At 39.3% G+C, this 23,394-nt stretch overlaps 1 pseudogene across 1 annotated transcript; it reads left to right on the top strand.

The window, feature by feature from the left end:
* The first annotated feature begins 2,001 nt into the window (after window positions 1-2,001).
* Window positions 2,002-2,774, top strand: LOC307186840 (large ribosomal subunit protein uL22-like; annotated as a pseudogene). Its single transcript has one exon. The product of its transcript is annotated as a large ribosomal subunit protein uL22-like (transcript).
* The last annotated feature ends 20,620 nt before the right edge of the window (window positions 2,775-23,394 follow it).

The raw sequence follows: 23,394 nt of genomic DNA, 5'->3' as shown, positions 1-23,394 counted from the left end.
CCACATGCGAACACTTCCTCCCCCTGAGAAGCTGGCTTTGGAAGGAGAGGGAGATCAGCAGGGCTTCTCTAATGCTGGCCTGCAAGTGACTCCATCTGGCAGGGGTCGAGGGAGGAAGAGTCCTTGGGGGTCCTCCCCTGGGTGTTGCCCATCTTCCAGTGGCAGGACACAGCGGCTGCCAATGGACAGGATGAAGAACACATTAGAGATTCCGCTCCCAAACCAGAAGTTTCAAGCTAGTTCTAGTTACTTTGCTTGGAATATATTAGGCGAAACCCCATGAAATTGCCAACAGTCGACTGCTTTGACCTAAAAAAAAAAGGTCAAATGGAATCTCACATGTGTCACCTAATCTATCCTGCATGACGTCTCTGAATGACAAGGAAATTGTGGCAGTAAAAGAAAACCTTTGTAGGGACTCCATTCATCACGTCGACTGCATCACTCCCATGCTCAGAAATATTCATTGGAATCCCCACGATAATGTTCACATCCATCACTGTGGCACAAAGCCCTCTTCAAGGGCTTCAGCCCACCTATCAATAGTATTCATTCCTACTTCCCAGTACCCACCCAATCTGTCTTTACCTTTCCAAACCTTTCTCTCCCTCCACCTCTTGAAGTTCAGTGTAAGTCATAAGTGTTTGCAAAGTTTCCAACTTGCCTCCAATTGTTTTACACATTCAACATAACCTGTCTTCTAAAAAGCAAAGGATAACAGACAGAAGAACTATAATCAAAGCATGATGATGAACTTGACCTTCTTTTCCAGAGCTTGAATAGTTATTTGAAATTGACCTCACAAATTCAAAAGACAATTCTGAGTTTCTGTTGAAACAAAAATACATTACTTGCTCTTCAACCAATGAAAGGAGAGAGATGACAGGATAAACCTCAGTCCATGGGACTCTTCCATGGGGTTGAGGAAACTGACAGGTGTGCATCTTCCAGGACAATGCCACCCAGAATTCCTCGGAGGAAAAAATAAATGTTTTCTCAGTAGCTTAGGTGGGGGCACTCATGTTGGGTCTTCCTTCAGCAGTTCCTCAGGTGATTGGATTCACAGAAAATTGGCCTTTCTGGCACCATATTCTTCCAAAAAAGTGACGGACCATATGAATCATGAGAAGTCGGAACCCAAAGGACCCTCTCGCTAATGCTCACACTAGGAGGTTACCGGGTTGGTTAGGAACTGCAAACGTGTCCACTACAGATGCCAGTGTTCTGGACTGGATCTCTTCCCAGAGATTCTACAGACCATATTTCCTTTGTCATACTCCGACCCTGACAATGGGCATGTGGTCTATTTTCTGGGACATTGCTAATGAGAACCGTGTTTTATCAGAATTTCTACCCCTTCCTCTTCGCACCTATCTCTTCTGTTACTTTTTTCTAGTAAACACGTTTCTTTTAACTTTCAGATAGGTTGAATCGGGGGTTGATGAAAGCCTATTTTAGTTTGGGTTCCCCCAGCCACATGATTCATGGCCCCCAAGACATGGATTCGTGTGAAAGTAGTTTTTCTGGAAGACAATGCCAGCAAACATGTGCAGGGGACTGGGAAAGTGAGCTGGGTAGGAAAAGGAGCCAGTCAAGGGTGCAGTGTCAATCAAGTTACCCCTGAGGGCAACCGGAGCTTACACAGCTGAGGAGTTCTGAGAGCCAGTGTAGGACACATGCTTCAGAGTTTTCTCAGCTGAGGGGTACCAGGGAACCACAATATGTATACTTACCCCCTCCATCGTTGGGGGAGAGCGGCTGAGGAGTGGGGGAGTGGTGAATTCCACAAATGTCCGATCATCTGGCAGGTGTGCAAAGGGAGTTTTGGGTCAGGGAGAGATGTCAGGCAAAGTAAATGCTGGCAGTTGGAAGGTAAGGGGGTGAGAAACAAGAACTGAGGGGAGAGGTGCTGACGGTGTCTGCTACAAAGCTAAAACTCAATTAAAGAAGAGAAGAGCTTTATTTTTTTTTCCGGTAAGCGGCCTGAGATGACCTCTAAAAATGGTCCGCTATTCGCTCGACCCAGAAAACCCCAAAGCAAGTCAAGAGGTTCAAACCTTTGTGTTCACTTTAAGAACGCTCGTGAAAATGTCCAGGCCATGAAGGGTATGCATATCTGAAAAACCACCAAGTATCTGAAGGGTGTCACTTTAGAAGCAATGTGTGCCATTCCGTCATTACAATGGTGGAGTTGGTAGGTGTGCCCAGGCCAAACAGTGGGGCTGGATGCAGGGTCGGTGGCCCGACAAGAGTGCTGAATTTTTACTGCACATGCTCAAAAATGCAAACAGTAATGCTGAACTTAAGGGCTTAGACGTAGATTCTCTGGCATTGAGCACATGCAAGTGAACAGAGCCCCCAAGATGTGTCACAGGACTTACAGAGCTCATGGCCGGATCAGCCCATACATGAGCTCTCCCTGCCACATTGAGATGATCCTTACTGAAAAAGAACAGATTGTTCCTAAACCAGAAGAGGAGGTTGCCCAGAAGGAGAAGATATCCCAGAAGAAACTGAAGAAATAAAAACTTATGGCCCGGGAATAAATGCCGCAAAAAATAAATGCAAATAAAAGTAAAAGAGAAGAAGAAGAAGAAGAAAACAGGCAAAGGCATCAGGAAAGACAAAGTGAAAAAGATGCTAATCAGAAAAGCAGCTCTGGAGCCTGGAGCCTGTTCAGTGGGTCTGCGTCCTGATGCCAAAATGGTGACTTCTGGGAGAGCTCACACCGATCAGTATTCTCTGGGGCCTCCACCACCAGTGTCCTTGCCCCCTCGGTGAGCTACACCCAACCCCCTCCTCCCCAGGAGACCCTCCTAGACCCACAGGTAGGTCTGGCCCAAGCTGATATGGAGTCACTTTGCCTGGGTCCCAGTGCACGTGAAGCCTTGTGTGTCTCCTCCAAGAGTAGAGCCTCTGTTTCCCCCAGTCCTGCGGAGCTCTTACTCAAACCCTGCTGGCCTTCAAAGCCAAATGATTTGAGGGCTTCTTCTCCTGATGTGAGCTCCCCAGGCTTGGGAGCCTGACATGGGGCTCAGGACTCTAACTCTTGTGGAAGAACCTCTGTATGAGAAAAGAATCTGAAAAAGAGTGAATATATGTATATGAATAATTGAATGACTTTGCTGTACACCTGATACTAACACAACGTTGTAAATCAACTATACTCCAATAAAATTATTAAAAAAAGAAAGAAAAGAAGCTCTGTTATAGAATCTTAGAAGGGTATTTAATCCATTCCTAATTTCCAGCAAAGACCATGCATACGTTATACTGAAATGTTAATTGTGGAAAAGCAAGTACTATGCTCTAAATTTCCTAGTTGAATAGTTGAGGTTCCATCCCAACATTTTCTCAGATTTGGTTCCCCTCATTTTCCAACTCTCACCTCTTTTCTTCAGTGAGACCCATCCCCTTCCTGCCCCGGTGCTCATGCCAGGCTCATTGTAACTGCCATGCCTTCACTCATGCTGCACAGACTGGCTGGGGTCCTCTCCACCTCATGAAATATCCCCACCTTTAAGACCTAACCCACACTTTCTCTGCTCGGTGAGGTCTTACCTTTGCAGATTGTTCCCTCCCTATAGATCTGTCCTTGCTGGTGCTTGTGCTGAACAGAACGATGGCTCCAAAGAAGCCCAAGTCCTGATTCCTGAAATCTGTGAATCTTACTTGGCAAAAGGGACTTTGCAGGTGTGATTAAGTTAATAATTTTCAGTTGGGGAGATTATTTTCAATTATTCAAGTGGGTCCAATGTAATTAAAAGGGGCCTTTAAAGATGGAAGAAGAGTCACAGCCAAAGACAGAACCTGAGAATATGACCTTATTTGGAAACAAAGTCATGGATTCGAAATTCGGTACGGCTGGTGTCCTTCTAAGAAGAAGAGGGACACACAGAGAGAATGCCATTTAATGATGGAGACAGAGATTGGAATGATGCTTGTAAAAACTAGAGAATGTCAAGGATCGTCAGCAACCGTGGAAGCTAAGAGAAAGGTATGAAACAGAGCCTTCAGAGAAAGCCTGGCCTTACCAACACATTGATTTGGACTTCCAGCCTCCAGAAATTTTAGAGAATAACTCTCTATTGTTTAAAGCCACTCAGTTTGTGTTACATCACTAAGAGAAGCCCTAGAAACGAATCCACTACCTCGTATAATTGTCTTGAAGATTAAATTTAACAATAACATGTAAAGTTCTTAGGCCATATCCTGGCATATTGGAAGTTTCAAATGAATGTTAGGTATCATTATTACTTCATATATATTAGATGTATTATCATTATTTTTTTCTATTTTCCCTTAGATATTTTAATATTTTTTTATTGAAGCATAGTTGATTTAAAATATTGTGTTAATTTCAGGTGTAAAGCAAAGTGATTCAGTTATACATATTTTCTTTTCAGATTTTCTATTATAGGTTATATCATTAATCTTTAAAATACTAGTAGAGTGACTACAGGCACTATTCTTTAAGCACCTCATGCGTAGAGATGGCGTCTCATACCTCCTCACTGATAATAAACCGTTTTAAGTTTTTCAGTTTTAATTTCTAATATGATAGACATTGCTATATCTCACATAAACAAAAGGTCTTGAGGGTCCTCAATAATTTTGAAAAGGGGTCCTGAGACCACAATGCTTGAGAAATTCTGGAATAGGTGGTCTTGTTTATTTTTAATCATTCCGGCAGCTGGTCTTCATTCAATATATGGTTTTCAAAAAAATTGGTGGTGTCAACCCTCTGTGGGGCTGGACTTGGCCAGTGAGATTCTATAAAATTATTTTATGTTTCTTTAATACTGGCTAGGGTAAGAAGATACATATATTTAAGTGTGTGCCTGTGGCTTTGTGTGTATATTTGTGTAAAGCAATCACACCGCTTAATGAACACACCCCTGTTGAAACTGAAGGAATGAGCAAGAATAAAAACAAAAGAAGAATCCAACTGATATACACATCAGAGACAAGCTTAGTTGCAGGAAAGGAAGACAAGTGAAGAGACATGGTGTTGACCACAAAGAGCCCACGCTCCCCACACACAAGCATGTAGAGAGATTCACTTTGAGACTTTCTCACTTCTTTCCCTCTTTTCTTGTTATTTTAGGAAGCCATCAAAGTTACTTTTAACTTTGTGTGCAATCCCAGAATACAGTCAAAACTATCCAGACAGACATGTCACAGCTTAGATCATGGCAGGTTTTTCTTTCCTGCCTCAAATTCTCAGATAAGAATCCAGAGAAGCTAGATGTGGTGTCTGAATCGAATATTTCGCAGCAAGAAGGCAGTCTCCATAGTTTTAAAAGGGACTCCACAGTCCCCATACTGAAGTGCTCATTTCTCACACCCATCTTCAGTCTTTAGGAACCCAAAAGGGGTTCCACTCAGACACGGCCAGGCTGCCGAGGAGGCAGCTTCTGAATGCTGACCTGAATTTTCTCCGTCTACCTGAATTACACCAAGAGTCAGTAGATGCTTGTCAATGATTCAAGGCATTTAGGAGCCCACAAGCCTGAGGATGGGGACCTAGGTGTCTGGAGAGCTGCTGATGTTGAAGTTGGGAAAGGTTACATGAGGATGGACACACAGACTTGTTGAGATCCCCACTTAAGTTCCTCCAGTGGTGAGAGATCCTGCCTTTCCCAGTCAACATAGTTGGCTTATGGCATGGTCTGTCTAGGTCAAGTCTGCAACACCCGTTATAACCCTGAAGTGTATCAGCAATTCCTTGATAATATCATAATAATTTCCTTCAGCTACCACAAGTGCTCACAGGATATGACCAGAAAGACTGAGAGTCCTTCTGTTCCAACACAAGGAGCAACACGGAGACCCAACTTTCCAACTGAATCCCTGATGGAACTCAGCACACCACAGCCTCGGAAATCCTGGTGAATTCCTCCAGGTAAAATGAAGGTGTTGGGCCAGATGGCCTCTGCACTCACTGATTCTATGATTTCCAGAGACCTTGCCTCAACTCCAACAGAAATCTTTCACTTTTATTTATTCCTGTCTCCAAGACTAAAAGCTGTACATCTAATTGGCCATCACCCAAAAAATTGATAAAAAGAAATGTTCAATCTTACGAAATGAGAGGCAGGGCTTACCACATTAAGGTGATGCAACCACACCATCTGAGCTCACCAGCATTTTACAGCTTGAAAGTCTCCTTCAGGAGGTGACACTCATAAACATGTCCCGTGTGAAAAAGGGACATTATGTAGGATGGCCTTCTCCTGCCCCATAAGGACTTTTTGTCTACCTATAATGTTAACAGAGTTGGTATCACTGCAAGAAGGTGGCACAGTGCTCCTGTGGTTCTCCACTCGTGCTCCAATAACAGCTAGAAACTAATAAGCATTTAGCCAGGAAATTTGAGAACGGTCACAGAAAAGGAATACAGTGATCCTACTGACAGTAAATTGTTTTTGCAAGACCGCTTGATTGTGAGATTGCCTGATAGGCCAGGTTGATTCTGGCTAGCCATGACCAAGAGCATTTATTCAATCTAAATGAAAGTAGATATGGATTATGAAAAAGGAGTGGGGTTAGAGAACAGTAGCCAGTCAAAATAAGCCAAGATTTCTGCTGAAGGGACGCAAGATCCCTAGTTCCTGAGATCACACAAGGTCTTTCCAGTAACATGTATGGTACTGGATGATCACAAACATCCACAGTCATCTTTATACACCAAGATTAGAGTCAAGTGCATATCCTTGAATACAATTATGCACACACTGATTTATCAAAGAAGTTGTGAACCACAGGCATCTCTGGATACCGCAGGATACCGCAAACATCCAATGTCTCAAACCAGCCTGCCAACTGTGTGTACCCTGTTGCCTTGGCAACAGGATGCAAGCAGGCATGGAAAAATCCTGTTGCCTCAGCAACGGGATCTCAGAAAAAAGGGGTGGAGGCCTTAAGCTGTGACTATGGCAAAGGCTGTAGGTTCAAGACAGTAGCTGAGATTTTAGTCCCATTACAGTGAGAAATATGGAATTTATGCTAAGATAAGAGTCATTCATCTATTAATTGACAAATATTTGTGGACTGGCCCCTATGTGCAATACACTGTGCCCTACAGAATGCAGAGATGGACCAGACATAGTCTGGTATGTGCCAGCAAACAGTAATAAATATTAATGATGAATCAATGGATGTTCTTAAGAAGGTCATAATACAGTGACCAAAGCTTACTAGGACTTGAGTGTATGTGATAAAGAAAGTGAAACTCCTGTGTGTACTAACAAATTCCACTCTACAGCATAATTTATTTGTAAATTGAAGTAAAATGCTATGACACTGAATTAGAAACACTGACATATATATCAACTGAGTAAGACTATAAAACCTAGACAGAAACTGGTAAAGGCCAAGCCCATTTGTAATTCTCTCCCAGCAAGTAGTAATGCAGGCAGAGGATTCTAGATCACTTAGATCACTGAAAATGATTAAAGTTGGAAATTTCAAAGAAAGTACTAATTATTGAATTTTAATTGCTTTTTTCTGGACACATTTCAGATTTTGGCTAAGTCTGTCAATATGCACAAAACATCAAACAAACATTAACAATAAGAATATTTATATCATATGATTATTTCAAAGTAGAATATTTTGTGAGAGTTTGACCACAAAAAGTGAATTGAATTTTCCCTCTTACTCCTTATGACTTTGGAGATGCACAAATCAAAGATGGTTTCCACAAATACTATAATTCACTTCAACCTCTCTCAGTACACACATAGAGTTCGAATCTCTCAAACCGGGAATGTGAAAGGTTACAACCGCTCTAGGAAACAGTTTGGCCGTTTCTTCAAAAGTTCATTACACACCTATCATACGACCCAGCCATTTCACTTCTAGGTATTTACCCCAAAGGAAAAAAAAGTCTGTGTCCATACAGACACAGATGTTCATCACAGCTTTCTTGATATTTTCAATAGCCAAATATGGAACTCAAATGTTCATTAACAGATGAATGGATGAACAACCTGTGGTGTACAACAGAAAACTACTTAACAGTAAAAAGGAATGAAGTATCGATACACAAAACAACATAGACAGATCTCAAAATAATGATGCTGACTGAACGAATTCAGAGATAGAGTATGTGCTATATAACCCCATTTATATTGTTTTAAAATTAAAACCAATCTACAGCGCAGCAAGCAGATCAATGATTGTCTGGGATGAGGCGTGAGGGGCACAAGCAAGGGGCACAAATGGGCAGCAGGACACTTTGGGATGGATGTGTTCACTGCCTTCATTGTGATTTCACAGGGATACACATACTCAAAACCTCAAATTTCACACTTTCAATAAATGCAGTTGATTTTGTGTGGATTATACCTCATTGACTCTTAAAATAACTTCTCACATTCTCAAGAAAAGTTACTCAAACACACCATCACATGATCTGTATGCATTCATTAAAAGCAATATATAAAAAGACACCATGAACTTAGTTTTTATCTGCCTCTTACTACTTACTAGATGGCATTTAAGTGTAAGTCAGATTTAATTATCGGTTGAAGAAATGTGCAGTTGAAGGAACATTTTAATTTTCTTTGTCTAGTCCTCTATTAGCTGTTCAAAGTCTTCCTGTTTCTGTGCCTTAGAATTGTTCATTCCTGCTTCTTGGGTCCACCCTGGTCTGCTATCTTAGAACCTGAAATTGGAAGAGCTTTGGATACCCCTTGCCAGAGCTGAAGGTGTGCTTCTCAGAAATGTTTCCAATGCCTAAGCTCTTACAAGGGGCTTCCAATACCAGCCTCAGTCCTGCCCATGCCCAGCCCTGATACAAACCTACGAGCACGTTCGGAGGCTCAAACCTTTCCTTAGAAAACCGCACAACCTCTTTCATACCTCTTCCTTTTTCTGTCCCAACCCACAGATCCTTCTCCCTCAGATTATTCTCAACCGAGATCATTAGAAATGTACTTAAACACTCACAACTAGCTCGAGAAAAAGCAGCCAACTCAAGATTACAGAGATAGCTTGTTGGTGCCAAAAGCAGGGCCTGCAGCCAGGTCTATCTAATACCCATACCCGTCCTGTACTTTAAAAAATGACTCCTTGGGGCTTCCCTGGTGGCGCAGCGGTTAAGAATCCACCTGCCAATGCAGGGGACACGGGTTCGAGTCCTGGTCCAGGGAGATCCCACCTGCCGCGGAGCAACTAAGCCCGTGCTCCACAACTACTGAAGTTTGCGCACCTAGAACCCATGCTCCACAACAAGGGAAGCCATCGCAATGAGAAGCCCGCGCCCTGCAACGAAGACCCAACGCAGTCAAAAATAAATAAATTAAAAAAAATTTTTTTAATAGAAAATGACTCCTTGATTTAAACAAATTTCAATCTTCCCTTGGTGTTTCAATGGAAATTTCAAGAATATAATTGTAAAATAAGTCATTGTGGGTTATTTCTGCTCATCATGATGATTCTAGAAAGTGATACATTGTTATAATTAAGGAATTCAACTGGCTTTCTAGTTTAGGACACCTGGAATAAAAAAAATAAAATCTGAAAAAAAGCATTCAATTTAAGGCTTTCTCCTCCTGTGACCCTTTCTATTCTTTTAGCTTGAGAGCCTTTCTTCGTTTGAGGGTTGAGGCCCTTATGATGTTTTCAAAAGTTGCCTCCAGCAAATACACAAACCTGTTAAAGGGAGTTGGGAGGAAAACGTGCAGCTTGAACAATGGAATCTGGCTACTGTCATCAGTTTTTACTTTCTAATTACTTAAGATTTTTCTAGGAGTAGGAGAGGGAGTTAACTCACATCTGCGTCTCCTAAGAAGGATGGACACATTCTGTGCATCAATATGGCAGCAAGGAGAAGACAGTGCAAACCAGACAAGAAAATTATCACTGACATGGGAATCATCACCATTATAGGAGGCACTTCCTGTCCCAGTGCTGGTGGCACAATTATGTTTAGCTCAGTTTTGCTCATTATAATGTCATTTTTTTAAATGTGTGCAGCAGATCATAATACATTTTCAGTTAAATAGTAATTCTAACAGTAACAGACTGACACTGCCCAAATTAACTGAGACAGTAGGGAAAGAATTAAGAGAGCCTATTTTATTAAGACTAGTGTAATTTTTTTTTAATTGCCCAGAATGTTAGTTTTATAGGAAGAGAGAGAAAGAAAGGCAAGAAACACATATAAAGCATAACACCGGTTATATCTTGTGGAAGCTCTCCTTTAGAACCACAAACAATGCACTATTTCTTCTGTGTTCTGAAATATTCATATTCTATTTCAGTTACAGCTTTACCTAGTTTCTTCCATGCACTTTGTTAATAACCGTAACCTTAAATACATACACTTAGGGCTCTCCGGTGCTGGATGGAAGTTCATCTCATGGAGGTGATCGCTTTTCAGCGGCGAACCACATTCCATGCTTTTCATGAATGATAGCACAAAGAAAATTCAAAGTCGGAGACAGATCACTGACTACATATTATTGTACATAAACTTAGTCCCTCAATTTCAAGGTATTAAAAAAATCAGCCAGTGTGGTCAGGTGGCTGAAGGGGCCACTCTGGGAAACTGGCTTTGTCACTATGGACTCGTGGGCAGATGAAGCAAGCATGCAGCAGGTTGTTCACTATGTAGATGGAGATCTGTTAGCTCCAAAGTCATTTGAATTATATCATTGCCTAATTTATTTATGAAACCCTAAAGCATGCTCCTTCTTCTGTGCCTCACTTATCAAGGAAAAGAGCAATGTGTTCAAACTAAATCAGAAAAACTGGTGTCTGGAGCCCTGAAAGTAGCTAAATCTATAAATATTATATAATGAAGGAAAATGTCCTCTTCAAGTTTAGATGTTAAGGATTATTTTGCTTTGAACTTGAAAATAATTATACAAAGCTAAATATTTTGCTTTACTATAATTAAATGCATATAATTATGATCCCACCATTATCATGATACTTTCTTAATTAGAACTTCTTAAAAGCTCAAGAACATATTAATGAACTGTCACTAAATTAAATAAATTAGAGAGTGAATTATTACAATTAGATCTAAAATTTGAGTATCAAATTTACCATACTTGATAATGTTTCACCGCCATCCCATAATTAACCTCGTATCCACAGTGGGCTCTCTATTAGTATTACTAATTCAAAGACAAGTTTTCAAGAAGCAACTATATTAATAAAGATGAGGAGAAGAATAGTGTCATAATCTGAAAGTAAAACGTTCAAAATACAGAAGATATGGTGTACATCAACAGTTACTGACTACCATTTTGTTTGAAGACTACATATAAAAAAGGAAAATAACTGAATGTATATGTTAATGTTTCTAAAAGCAATTCAAGAGGCCAGAATCAGGTAATTCCTCTCAGCTTAGAGAAGAAACAATACACAGAGAATCATCAAGTGGTCAAGTTTTAAGACATTCCAATTTGGATTGCTCAAAAACGAGAAATGCAACTGAAAACCAGCAATGCTTAAGGCATTAAACAGTCTGGAATTAGACATGAACACTGTAAGTGGACCCCACAAATTAGAATGACACTCTTCCGTTTTAACGCAGAATTACATGAGGTCTAATTCTTAAACTGCACACTTCGTACATGACATCTAATCATCTAACTGATTGTCTGTGGGAAAATAATTAAAAAATGAAAGAAAAAAAGTTAAAATTATTATCATCTTTTGCCTGGTCCACTGCAATCTTCTCTTAACCAATCTCACTACTTCGGCTCCCGGCTCTCGGCAAGCTATTGTTAAACTGCAGCCAGATGTACCTTTTTTAAACATAACGTCGCCTCCTTTCTCTAAACTCACATCTCTTGTCTATACCATGGCGGATAGCCTCCTCACCTCCTGCTGTCTCTCCTGCTTCACTGCACTGGAGCCACAGAGGCCTCCTTGCCCTCTCCCTGAGCCTGTCAGGCATGCTCCACCTCAGGAGCCTTGAATTTGCTGTTCCTTTTGCCATCAATGCTGTGCCTCCAGATATTTGCATGACCTGTCCCTTTAATGCATTCAGGTTTCTGCTCAAATGTTGCATAATTACAGAGGTTTTCCCATTCCATTTTGACATTTCTATGCAAAATAGCCTGTCTCTCCATATCTACCAATTACCTTCTATTATCTTGCCTTTTTATATTTTTGTCCATAGCACTTAAATATATTTTATGTATCTATTATATGTCTCCCCCCACTATGAAGGTAGGGGCTGTCAGCTGTTTTGTTCACTGTTATAGCATTAAACTGGAATAGTCTCCAGAAGAGAATAGATGCTCAATAAATTGTGTTGAATAAATGAAGTAAGAGACTGATTTTTCAAAGTGTTGCAAAGATATTCTCCATGTTAAAACAAAGGGCAGAAATCAAAATTAGAGCATGATTTTTCAAAGAAATTGTCAAATGGATTCTAAAATTAATAAGGAAATACAACAGGTCTCCAAGAGCCAAATCAAACTTGACAAAGAAAAACAGAATGGGAGGACTTACACAATCTAATTTCAAGACGTATTACAAAGCTACAATGATCAAGACAGTGTAGAATTGGCCTAAGAATAGACATATAGATCAATGGAACAGAATAGAATTCAGAAACAGATCCACACATATACTGTCAAATTATTTTCAACAAAGATGCCTAGTAAAATCAATGTAAAAAGATTAGACATTTTAAGAAATGATACTGGAAAAGCTTGATACCCACATGGATACCCTCTTTATTATTCTATGTACAAAATTAAATCAAAATGGATCATAGACATAAATGTAAAAGCTATAGCCATAAATAATTTATTTTTTAAAAAAGAGCCTATTTTTGCAACCTTGGGATAAGCAACAATTTCTTTAATACGATGTAAAAAGCACTAACAACAACAAAAACTAACTAAATAAATTGGACTTTAACAAAATTTAAAATCTCTGTTCATCAAAAAAATACCATTAATAAAATCAGTAATCAAGTCATAGACTGGGGAAAATATTTTCAATATGTATGTTTGAAAACAGATTCATATCTGGGACATATAAAGAACTCCTACATATCAACAAAAACAGACAAATAATTCAATAAAATAATGAGGAAAAGATTTGAAAAGATACTTCATTCACATACAAATAGACATATAAACGGCCAATAAGCACATGTAAAGGTGTTCCACATCCATGGTTATGGGGGGAATGCAAAAAAAAACCAAAACCAAAACCAAAACAAAACCACAAAGAAATACCCTTTTACACCCATTACAAAGGCTAAAATAAAAAAGACTGGCAATACCAAACGTTGGCAAGAGTGTGGAACAATTGTGGAACTCTCATACATTGCTCCTGAATGTTTTAAACAGTATAATTTTGGAGAATTGTTTGGTAGTTTCTTTAAACATACAATACCTTATGACCCTGAAATTCTATTCCTAGGTATTTACCTAAGAGAAATAAAAATATATCCACCAGAAACTTGTAGAAGAAAATGTATACCAATCTTATTTATTACAAAAGCCCAAATCTGAAAACAATGTAAGTGTTCATCAACAGGAAAATAAACAAATTGGGATACAGTCATATGATGTAATATTACCTAGCAGGATAAACAAATTATTGATATTCACAACAACAACATAAATGAATCTCAGAGATGTTATATCATGTGAAAGAAGCCAGATGCTGAAGAGTAGTACATACTGTTGGATTTACATGAAGCCAAACAATAGGCAAAAGTAATCTATAATGACTGAAATATTAAGTCCGTCCATAGGCAGGGGATTGCACCGTTTACTGTATATAAATTATATCTTAATAAAAGGGGGGTGTAGCATGGATGTGAGAATTGTATATATATATCTCTGTGGGAGGCTATAAAGCTTTGCTTTATTTTCTGAAAACATAAGAAGTATAGAACATTTCCAACACAAGTCATGATTTTTCCTGATATTTCTTTCACTGCATCATTACTTGTTGCATTTTCACAGACTTGGGGGAAATTCAGCCAACAATTAACCAGACAATAAAAGCAAAGATGTTTACAAAAATATTGTCCTTTTAAAATATATCATTTTCTACATGGTTTAATTTAATCTCTTAGCAGAGACCTGCAGACTCAGGCATGCTCAGCAATTTTAAATGAGATATGGTATACTAAAAGTAAAGCAACTCCGATAAAACATTTTAAAAAATTTGCACTAGGAAAATGCACTAGGAAAATTTGCACTAGGTGCTTACATATTTGCTCAATTCTTAAGTGGTCAACTTTAAAGGTATGTGAAAATTTAAGAAAAAATATCAAATGCCTGTGAATAAAGTTTGCTAAGAACATATATAAAATGTATTATAAAACTACAATAAGAATTTTAAAAGTTAAAGAATTATAAAATTAGGAAATCCAAAAAAGAGGCGATATATGTATATGTATAGCTGATTCACTTTGCCATACAGTAGAAACTAACACAACATTGTAAGGCAACTATACGCCAATAAAAATTAATTAAAAAAATTATAAGATTATTATGAAGGGCTTGTGTATTTAGAAAATAATCTTTGCTAATAAGTATTCTACTAGTTGCCTGGGCCCCCAAAGTAGATGGAATTTAAGATGATGATTATTTGTGCCATGTTTCAATAGTGTGACAATATCAGATTATCATAGAATTCTTTCTTTATTATTTCAACAAAAGCTTAGAATAAATTTCTAGGACTCACTATATAAGCACTTAATTTATCCAGATAAGACGTAATTTTTTGAAATATGATATTTGTGGTTACATAGGGAGAGAGGGAGATGCTAGAAAACTGAGTGGAATGGATTCAATCTTTTGGAAGGTCCTCAAAGCAGAGCTGATGCTTCTGTGAGTTGAAAAAGAAATTATATCCCTGGACAGCAGTTTCATCTTGTCCCCACAGTTTCAGCCTTCCCTAGGGATTTCTGACTTGCTGAGCTAGCCCCCCACCACTATCATATAAGCCAATTCCTCACGATAAATCTCTGAATATGCATCTCCTACTGGCTTTGCTTCACACATTTTGTGTAGGGCTGTCCTGCACACGGCATAGTATTAGCATCCCTAGCTGCTGCCCCTATGTATCAGTAGCATTCAAGGTCATTGTGATAAACACAATGGCACCCCTCAACACACACACCCATTTCCTATCGATCCCTTTTGGACAGTACAGACGTGGTACCCTGAATCACTGCTAGGAGTGGGGAAGAGACTAGAAGCAAGAAAGGTAGATATTGTAATGAGATAATAAAATAATGAGAATGAGATAATATCTCATGAGATAATGAGAATGAGAACTGAAATAAGATGGATTTGTCAGACATTTCAAAGATAGAATTGGTAAAATTTGCTAGTGAAGTGGATGTAGGATTTGAGGGACAGTAAATTGAAGATGTCAAGGTTCTACTTTAGGTGATGAGGTGTAGAACATGACTAGGTTCAAGCCATCCACTGTGGGAGTTGCTGACTACGAGGTACCTGTTACACATGCAGGTAAACATCCAGTTCACAATTTAGGTCTGGCACACAGGAGAGGCTGAGATCAGACAGATAGCTTTGGAGGTCTTCAGAATATGAGTATGGAAACTATGTTGTAAAACACACCCCAATGTATTTTGCTGTCTTAGAAAATGTTGTGTACTTCTCTCCCCATGGCCCTTATGCTACTGAGACCATGCCAGGAGGCTGAAGCTTATAAACCACAGGGTAAGGAATACCCAGGGAGGGAGAAGTACGTGATGGAAGGGCAATTTCTGGCAGAGTGGACGGGGAACTGGGGAGTCTTTCTGAAACTCAAAGAAGACATCTGAGAGAAAGAAAAAGATGTGAAGGCAGGTGCAAGCATCCTTGTTTTTCCTTTGCATACCCACTCCAGCATGGCTGAGCCCCAGCAGTGGGATAGAAACACACAGAAGATTTGAGGGGGACAAACCAGGTCCAGCCACAAAAAGCTAGAAGCTTCAGAGAAGCTTTGTGATCATAATGGCACTATATACTCTGTGGTTGGTATGGGCATTTAACATAAAGCTCGTGAGGGTAGACTCCTTGTCTGTTTTGTTCGCTGTGGCCTAGCACATAGAATAGTGCCTGACGCCTAGAAGGTATTCACTAAGTATTTGTTGAATGGATAATTGAATGACTGGTACATGAAATAGAAATATAGTTGGAAAGTATGAAAAAAGCACCTCGGCTGGTGGTACCCCTGACTGCCAGTTCGTTCCCCCTGAGCTGTATATGGATGCATGGGAATTCAAAGCTCCCCTGTACCCTGCTGGGAATGTAGAAGATGGCTGTAGGGCTAGCTAGCAAGTTCACCAGGCCATCATCGCTGCATTGTGGGGGCCGGGCACAGAGAAGACAGCTCAACCCACGAACACCAAGGTAGGTTCTCCAAAGCCACAGCAATGGGTTCACCCCACCTAAGGTCAGTAGAGGCCAATAGAAGAAGTGGGTACAGAGCCCCTGGCCCTCTTCCAGTGGCGTGGGGATGCTGAAGCTTCCTCCTGCCCCCGGCTGTCACCTTGGGAGAAAGAAATGAAGAGGTGAACCCTTGAAATGCAAAAGAGACTTTTAGGCCAAGAGAGGCTAATATAATTGATAATGACTCCATTCACAATTTCTGCCATCAGCAGGAAAAGGAGTTCAAAACAAAATGATACATGAGTATAAAAGTAAAGTTCCCATTTTGTACAACTGATTTTTATGCAAGTTCATATGAAATGAAAAACCACTGGGCTGGATGGATCTCACTCAAGGGAAGAACAAGAAGAGAAACAAAACGTAAATTTAAGAAGCCAGGGTTGAAAGAAAAAATAAGAGACTATTCAGAAAGGTAAGATGGAAACCAGGACAGAGAAGTATAGTGAAAATTACAGCAAAAAAAAAAAAAATCAAGAAGAGGATATGAACAATAAGGAGGACTTAGCCTTCAGTTTGATAATGTAGTTAGTGGGTAGCTGTTTTGGAGAAATTCAAGGTTTTAGTCCATACTACCCAGGATTGAATCCAAACACCTTAACTTAGGCATTCACAAACATCTACCATCTAGCATCAGCCTGCTAGCCCAGACTTTTCAAAAAATATAATGCATTGTAAGTAAAAATATGCATTGTAAATCAGGAGACCCTAGTTTCAGTCCTAGGTCTGTCACTAACTAACTCGGTGACCTTGAATAAGTCTCTTAACATCATTGGAACAGTAGTGGTTAATCCCTGCAAATCTCACATGGAAGAACATGCTTTTCTCAGAAGTACTCTCCAGTCTCCCTGGAACATTCAACTCTGCTTCATTTGTACACATAGAAATGTGCTTTATTCACCCTCATTAATATTAGTCTAAAGCTGGATTCCGAAAATCCCAATAACCTGAATGAAACTGAAGTTTTCCATTGATTAGCCAGATTTTTTCCAGGCTGGATTTTTTATTTTAAACACTCATCCTTATATTTGTTGGTGAAGTCTAAGTAGCACACCCTTTAGAAATGTCTGTAACAAATTTTGCTGTCTGGGATATAAGATAATATCCAAAAGATAATTATGTTGAGTTTAACATGTTGTGTACAGTGTCAAAACACCAATTATGATTTTGATTATTAAAATGCCACAATGCCCCCTATATCACAATAGCCTTTTATTACTACACATTAAACTAAAAATTGTACCTCATTTTTCTCTGCTTACTTCTTGTCAGTTTGACTCTGTGCTCTCCCTATTATCTCTCATTTTGAATTACAAAAATTAGAAAGCTTAACATCCTTCAAAATAAAAGTTTTGTTTCACTTTTATATAGGATAAACCAGAGTACACAGGCGTGAACTTTATGGGTGAAGACTTCTCTGTCCTCTTGAAATATGTATCAATTTTATTTCTTTACTAGCCTGTTATGCAAATTGCCATTACCAAGAATAAGCTAACATGTGAAAATAAATAGCGTATGTTCTATGAGACAGGAGCCCTTAATATTTCTTAATCAGTTGTTTGCTTACCCACTAATGGATCTCCTTATTGGTGCTGGGAATTTATACAGTTCTACTGAATCCATTAATTTCTTTCTTTTGACTATTATTCATCATTGGATTATGTACTTACACTGTTGATATGAACTGCTCTGGGAAAACATTCCACTCTATTTGAAAGGAAACAATCATAATACCATAACACTGCTTAAGAAAAAAAGAAACATCAACTTTAATACCTATAACTTTTTCACCAGCAATGGTGTAAATGTAAGTTATAAAAAATAATAATTGGTACCCGGTGAAAATAATGCCAATTAACTACATGTTTTCTTTTGATAAAATATAATCATATTTCCTTCTCAGTTCTTTAATAAAGCTGCAATTTTTCCTCTTAGAAAATGTTTCATTAATCTTGAAATGAAACAATTATCAGTATGCCTAAAATAGTTCAAGGGAAGAAGGTATTTTAGGGCTCCTTAAAATAGGAGTATAAATTTTGCTTTGAAGCAAAGTAGTTCTCTAGGGTGCCTATAAGATGAACACTCCATGAGGCATTGCGGCTGGCCAGTAGCCAGTACTCAAGAAATATTTTTAAGCTGCATGAATAATATACACAGATTTAGTACTAATGGGCCAGTTAGCACTAAATTAACAAGTTGCATCAACAAACTATTCTTCTAACATAGGCATTGCTCATTTTATAAATTGATGCTATCTCATAGTTTATGTCAATTAAAAAATTTCACAGTATATTTAAACACATTAACTTATTTAATTCTAGTGCCCTCTGCAATAGGTAATATTTCCCTCCCCTAATTTACAGATGAATACAAAACCTCTAGAATCTCAAAAATCCCTCCATGACTGTAGATCTCACCCTCGTGGCCTGGGAGCTAGATTTCTCCAGTTAAAATGTCCCTGCAAACACATATGGAAATATGGATGGATAAAATGGTATGGAACTTTGCATCTGTTTCAAAATAATCTAGGGATAGCAATGATAAGCAATTGGTCCAGAGTACAAAATTTTTGGAGCTGTGGGTGGGTACATAAAGCATTTCTCTTTACTTATGTAAATGTATGAAATTTTTCACAATAAAGAGGTTTATTTAAAAGCTGAGAAGAATAAATAAATAAATAGGTCCTTCTCAAGGTGTTTTGCTAAAGATAAGAGGACTTCTGCTATTTGATTTTAGATTAACTCCACCCACTCCCACATCAGCTACGTGAATCTAATACAAATCGCTTCTCTTATATCTAACTGGAAATTGGCTAAGTAGCTTTGCAGTGCAGAACCTAATAGAAAAACCCCAAATACTTAAGATATAGAAATAGCTAAGTCTCTTGCATTTGAGTTTACTGGGAGTACTATACTCTGAATGCAACAAGAGATCCAGAGAATGATGTGTTTCTCATTGTTGCCTAGTTTTTACAGAGTCTGGTAATACAATACCAAGCAATGTGCACTCTGACTCCCCTTGTATAACATTTAACTGAGCTCTGCAAGAGCTGTAACTCCAAGTTATATGCTCCTAGACATAAACCTGGGCCTTAGATGTCATCATGGATTGTTCTGTGAAATTACAGCTGCGCTCAGCATTTAAGGCAATAAAGATAATAGAGTTTTTCCCCAAATAAAACTATATTGAATCTTTAATTTCTGGATTCCAAGTATGTCAAGACAAACCCACCAAACAGTAGTGCTTTCCTTCTAAAAAAAAAAGGAGTTTGCTATTCAAGATATCAGAATGGCTCTTCTTTGAGACCAAATTCTTATATAACTTTCCCAGCTGAGGCAGAGCAGGTCCTTAGGAACCTGGAAAGGAATTTAATGACCAGGTACCCTGATCAAGAATGGGCGTTATAACCCTTCTACTAGATCCCTGCTTTGGGGAAGCCCAGGGTGTGACTGAAGGATGAGTTATGGGTCATGATACAACAAAGGCACACAGGAAGGAAGATAAGGCATAGCAACAAGAGCATCACCAATACCATCACTCGCACATGTGGAAATTTGTAGCTTCAGCTATGCTCAAAATAGCATTAAATGTCAAAATAATCTAGAGGTTACTGGCAATAAAATAAAAGCACATATTCTGATTTGAAGCATGATAACATTATTACCACCACAGATAGTAATGAAAGCAATTACCCAATTCACTGCTATTTATGCAACGATCATATTATAAACTTATAAACATATTATAAACTTATAAAATAATTATATTTAAATAATATTTTAATATTTATTCATTTAATATTAAATTATATTTAAATATTTTATATTTAAATAAAATAATTTCTGAAAGATCTTATTGATACCTCTGGTTTTGTTATAGACAATAAATTATGGGTTAGTCCTTTGGAGCACCAGTTATACTGACTTAAGATATCAAAATGGATGCAAATATGTACCTATACAGTGGTAAAATATTACATGTAGCAATTAATATTTTTCTAACTTAAGATGAATTTTCCTTAAGACAATCATGAACAACTTCAGACAGCCCATCAGAATACATGCTGAAGAGACTGAAAGATTCCCACTTACCTGAGATCGCAGAGCCAGCTTACTCTGACACGTGAGTGTGTTCCGGTCAACTTCCATAAAATACTCTGTGCGGACCTCCACTCTCCTTCCAACTTCTTCTCCAAGGCCAGCTGAGATGGCATAAATTGTCTACATACTTCATCATGACATCCGATATCATGGAGCTGACTTCCACAATATCTGGGTGGGCTTCTGCATCAGCAGTGAGGCATCTAAGAGAAGATAAGCTAATTACAGCCCTCTGGTCAAAGTCGGGACCAGGCCCCGTGATGTGGAGGGTCAAGGTTAAAATCTGCTGTGTGTCCACCATGGTGTTTGTACCCAAGAGAATCTGAGGTAAGATGGACATCAAGCATAGTTTTGAATCCAAGACTTCTCAAAAGGCATTTGGAAAGTTTGGGAAGGAGAGGGAGCTGCACGGCTCTCTTTGCAGTTGGGCTGGTGGGCGAGAGTTACAGGCTAGACAGGAAGCTGCTCCCAGTCTCAGCATGGGCGGGTGGGGTCTGCATCTCCGGCATCTCAGTGGCCAGTGAAACAAAGAGGGGTCCCAACAGTTTAGGCCCTGATGATCACACCTGATACACCAAAAGGAAGGAAGGATTCTGGGGGTCACACTTACTGGCCTTTTCCAGCTGTCTGGGGGCAAAATCAACACAACTTGATTAGTGAGGGTCTTACAAAACATGACATCACAAAAATCAAACTCAACCCAGTTACTTAGAGGTTTAAGATGTGTGTAGTAATTTTTTTTTTAAGTAGCAAGTTTGACACATTGCATGGCAATATTTTCTGTGATTTTGGAGGTAGGAACACCAGACATCCTACTAAAGGGAGCACTGTTCTTGTCACAGCTAAACCCTAGGAGAAGGCTATTCTAGATGCCTGTGGAACACATTGTCAAGACCATTGGTTATCATGCTTTAAATACTTTGAGCACTCACTATTATATTTTGTCTATTTTGTAAATTCAAATTCTCGAACTCTGAAGTCATGTGTACTTCTCAATAAAATTTAACTTTTTTGGACTTTGAGAAAAAGATCTAATTTTCACATCTTTGATTTCACAACCCATAGTTAATACAATTTTCACCTGTACTGATGTCTCCAGGCAAGATTTAAGAATTATTATGTACAATTACTCTTCATAACAGAAGTCAAAATAAAACTCTAACTTGTTAATATTTTAATTGTTCTTTCTCAAGTTTCCCAAGTTTATTAACTATGAGTAAAGTGTACACATTATAATCAGATTTTAAGTCATTATTTTATCATTTCATGCTTTATCTACATGCTATTTCTTTCTTTCTTTTTTTTTTTTTTTGCGGTACGCGGGCCTCTCACTGCTGTGGCCTCTCCCGTTGTGGAGCACAGGCTCCGGATGCGCAGGCCCAGCGGCCACGGCTCACAGGCCCAGCCGCTCCGCGGCATGCGGGACCCTCCCGGACTGGGGCACGAACCCGCGTCCCCTGCATTGACAGGCGGACTCTCAACCACTGTGCCACCAGGGAAGCCCTATTTCTTTTTAAGTCCTAAAGAAGTGGGCTAGCACATGGTATGACAGGCACTTCTACATTTGCTGAATTCATATTTAACAAAGTTCAGACAATGCGTTTATTATATACAAAGTAAGGCAAGAGATAGTGGACACCGTGTCAGCTACATAATCTGCGGGGTGGCCCATGCAAAATAAAAATGTGGTGCCCCATCTGGGAGTGGGGAAGTCAATCTCCCCTTCCCACATTCCAGCATCCCAACTGGAGGTAGATGAGAGAGCCCCAAGAGATTGCAACCTCCATGCCTGCAGGACGTGGGCAAGAAGCCACAACTGATTACCCACCAAACAGGCCATGGTGCTGCCAGCCCGGTCAGGGATGACCTCTTCTTTGCCCCACCCCAAGATGTCACAACACAGGGCACAAGCTCCACCCTGACCTTCTCCTCACCTGCATTCATACCTTACAGGTGGAGAAGAGTAAAGGTGAAACACAGGTCTCCCCTGCTGACACAGCCAACCACCATACCAGGTAGACGGCAGCTGCAGTAATCAGACAGGGATGAGGAGATGGAGCTGGAGGCCAGGCAGAGGCCCAGGGGTCTGGGAGCAGATTGCTGAGAATATAAGCCCAGGAGGGTGGGCACTGGAGGGACTACGCATGAGCTAGGGTCCAAGCCCCCAACACACATGCCCCCTGTCCTAACAGACTTCACTTCCAATACACAGATTCAAAGATGAAATTATTAAGAATTTCATGACCTCAAACGCAAAGCCTTAAACTGCAAGCACAGGGCCATTCTGAGGGCAGGGGCCCTGTGCATTGGTCATAGCATGTGAAGCCGTCTTTTGTGGCAATGACATATCTGTATTAAAGTTTCTTACTTTTGCTCAAAATCACAAAAGAAGCTAAGTGTTGAATTTCATTTTATAATGAAATCAGGCTCTTCAACTACCTTCACTTAATTAGCAAAAGGGGTTAAAGATGTTAAAAATGCCTCGCTGACCTAGTGTTGGTTATGACTATCATGTGAACAAAAACCCCAGCATACAAGTCTTTCATGAGTGCAGATATTCTCAGTTCTTAGCAGATATGTAAACTGATTCAAGGTAATATCAGTTGAATTATCAGATGAGCTTGCTTTCTTTTTTTTTTTTTTTTTTTTTTACACAAAAGGCAATGTAAGTTGGTTTTACAAATTATGTAGTTACATATGATGGTAAGTGGGAACCAGAATAGCCTCTGTTCTATCATTTAGTCATCTCTCCTCCTACAGTTTCTCCTCATCTTCTATTGGCCATGAAGGGAAAAGGAACCACCTGGAAGATGCAGTTTACCATCATAATTAAGCCTGCAGGCCCTGGGTTCATATTGCTGGGGTTAAATCCAAGCTTACTCTTTATCAACTCTGAT

The sequence above is a fragment of the Stenella coeruleoalba genome, assembly GCF_951394435.1.
Source record: "Stenella coeruleoalba genome assembly, chromosome: 5".
NCBI classification, from domain to species: Eukaryota; Metazoa; Chordata; class Mammalia; order Artiodactyla; family Delphinidae; genus Stenella; species Stenella coeruleoalba.
This window is presented reverse-complemented; position numbering and strand designations above follow the sequence as displayed.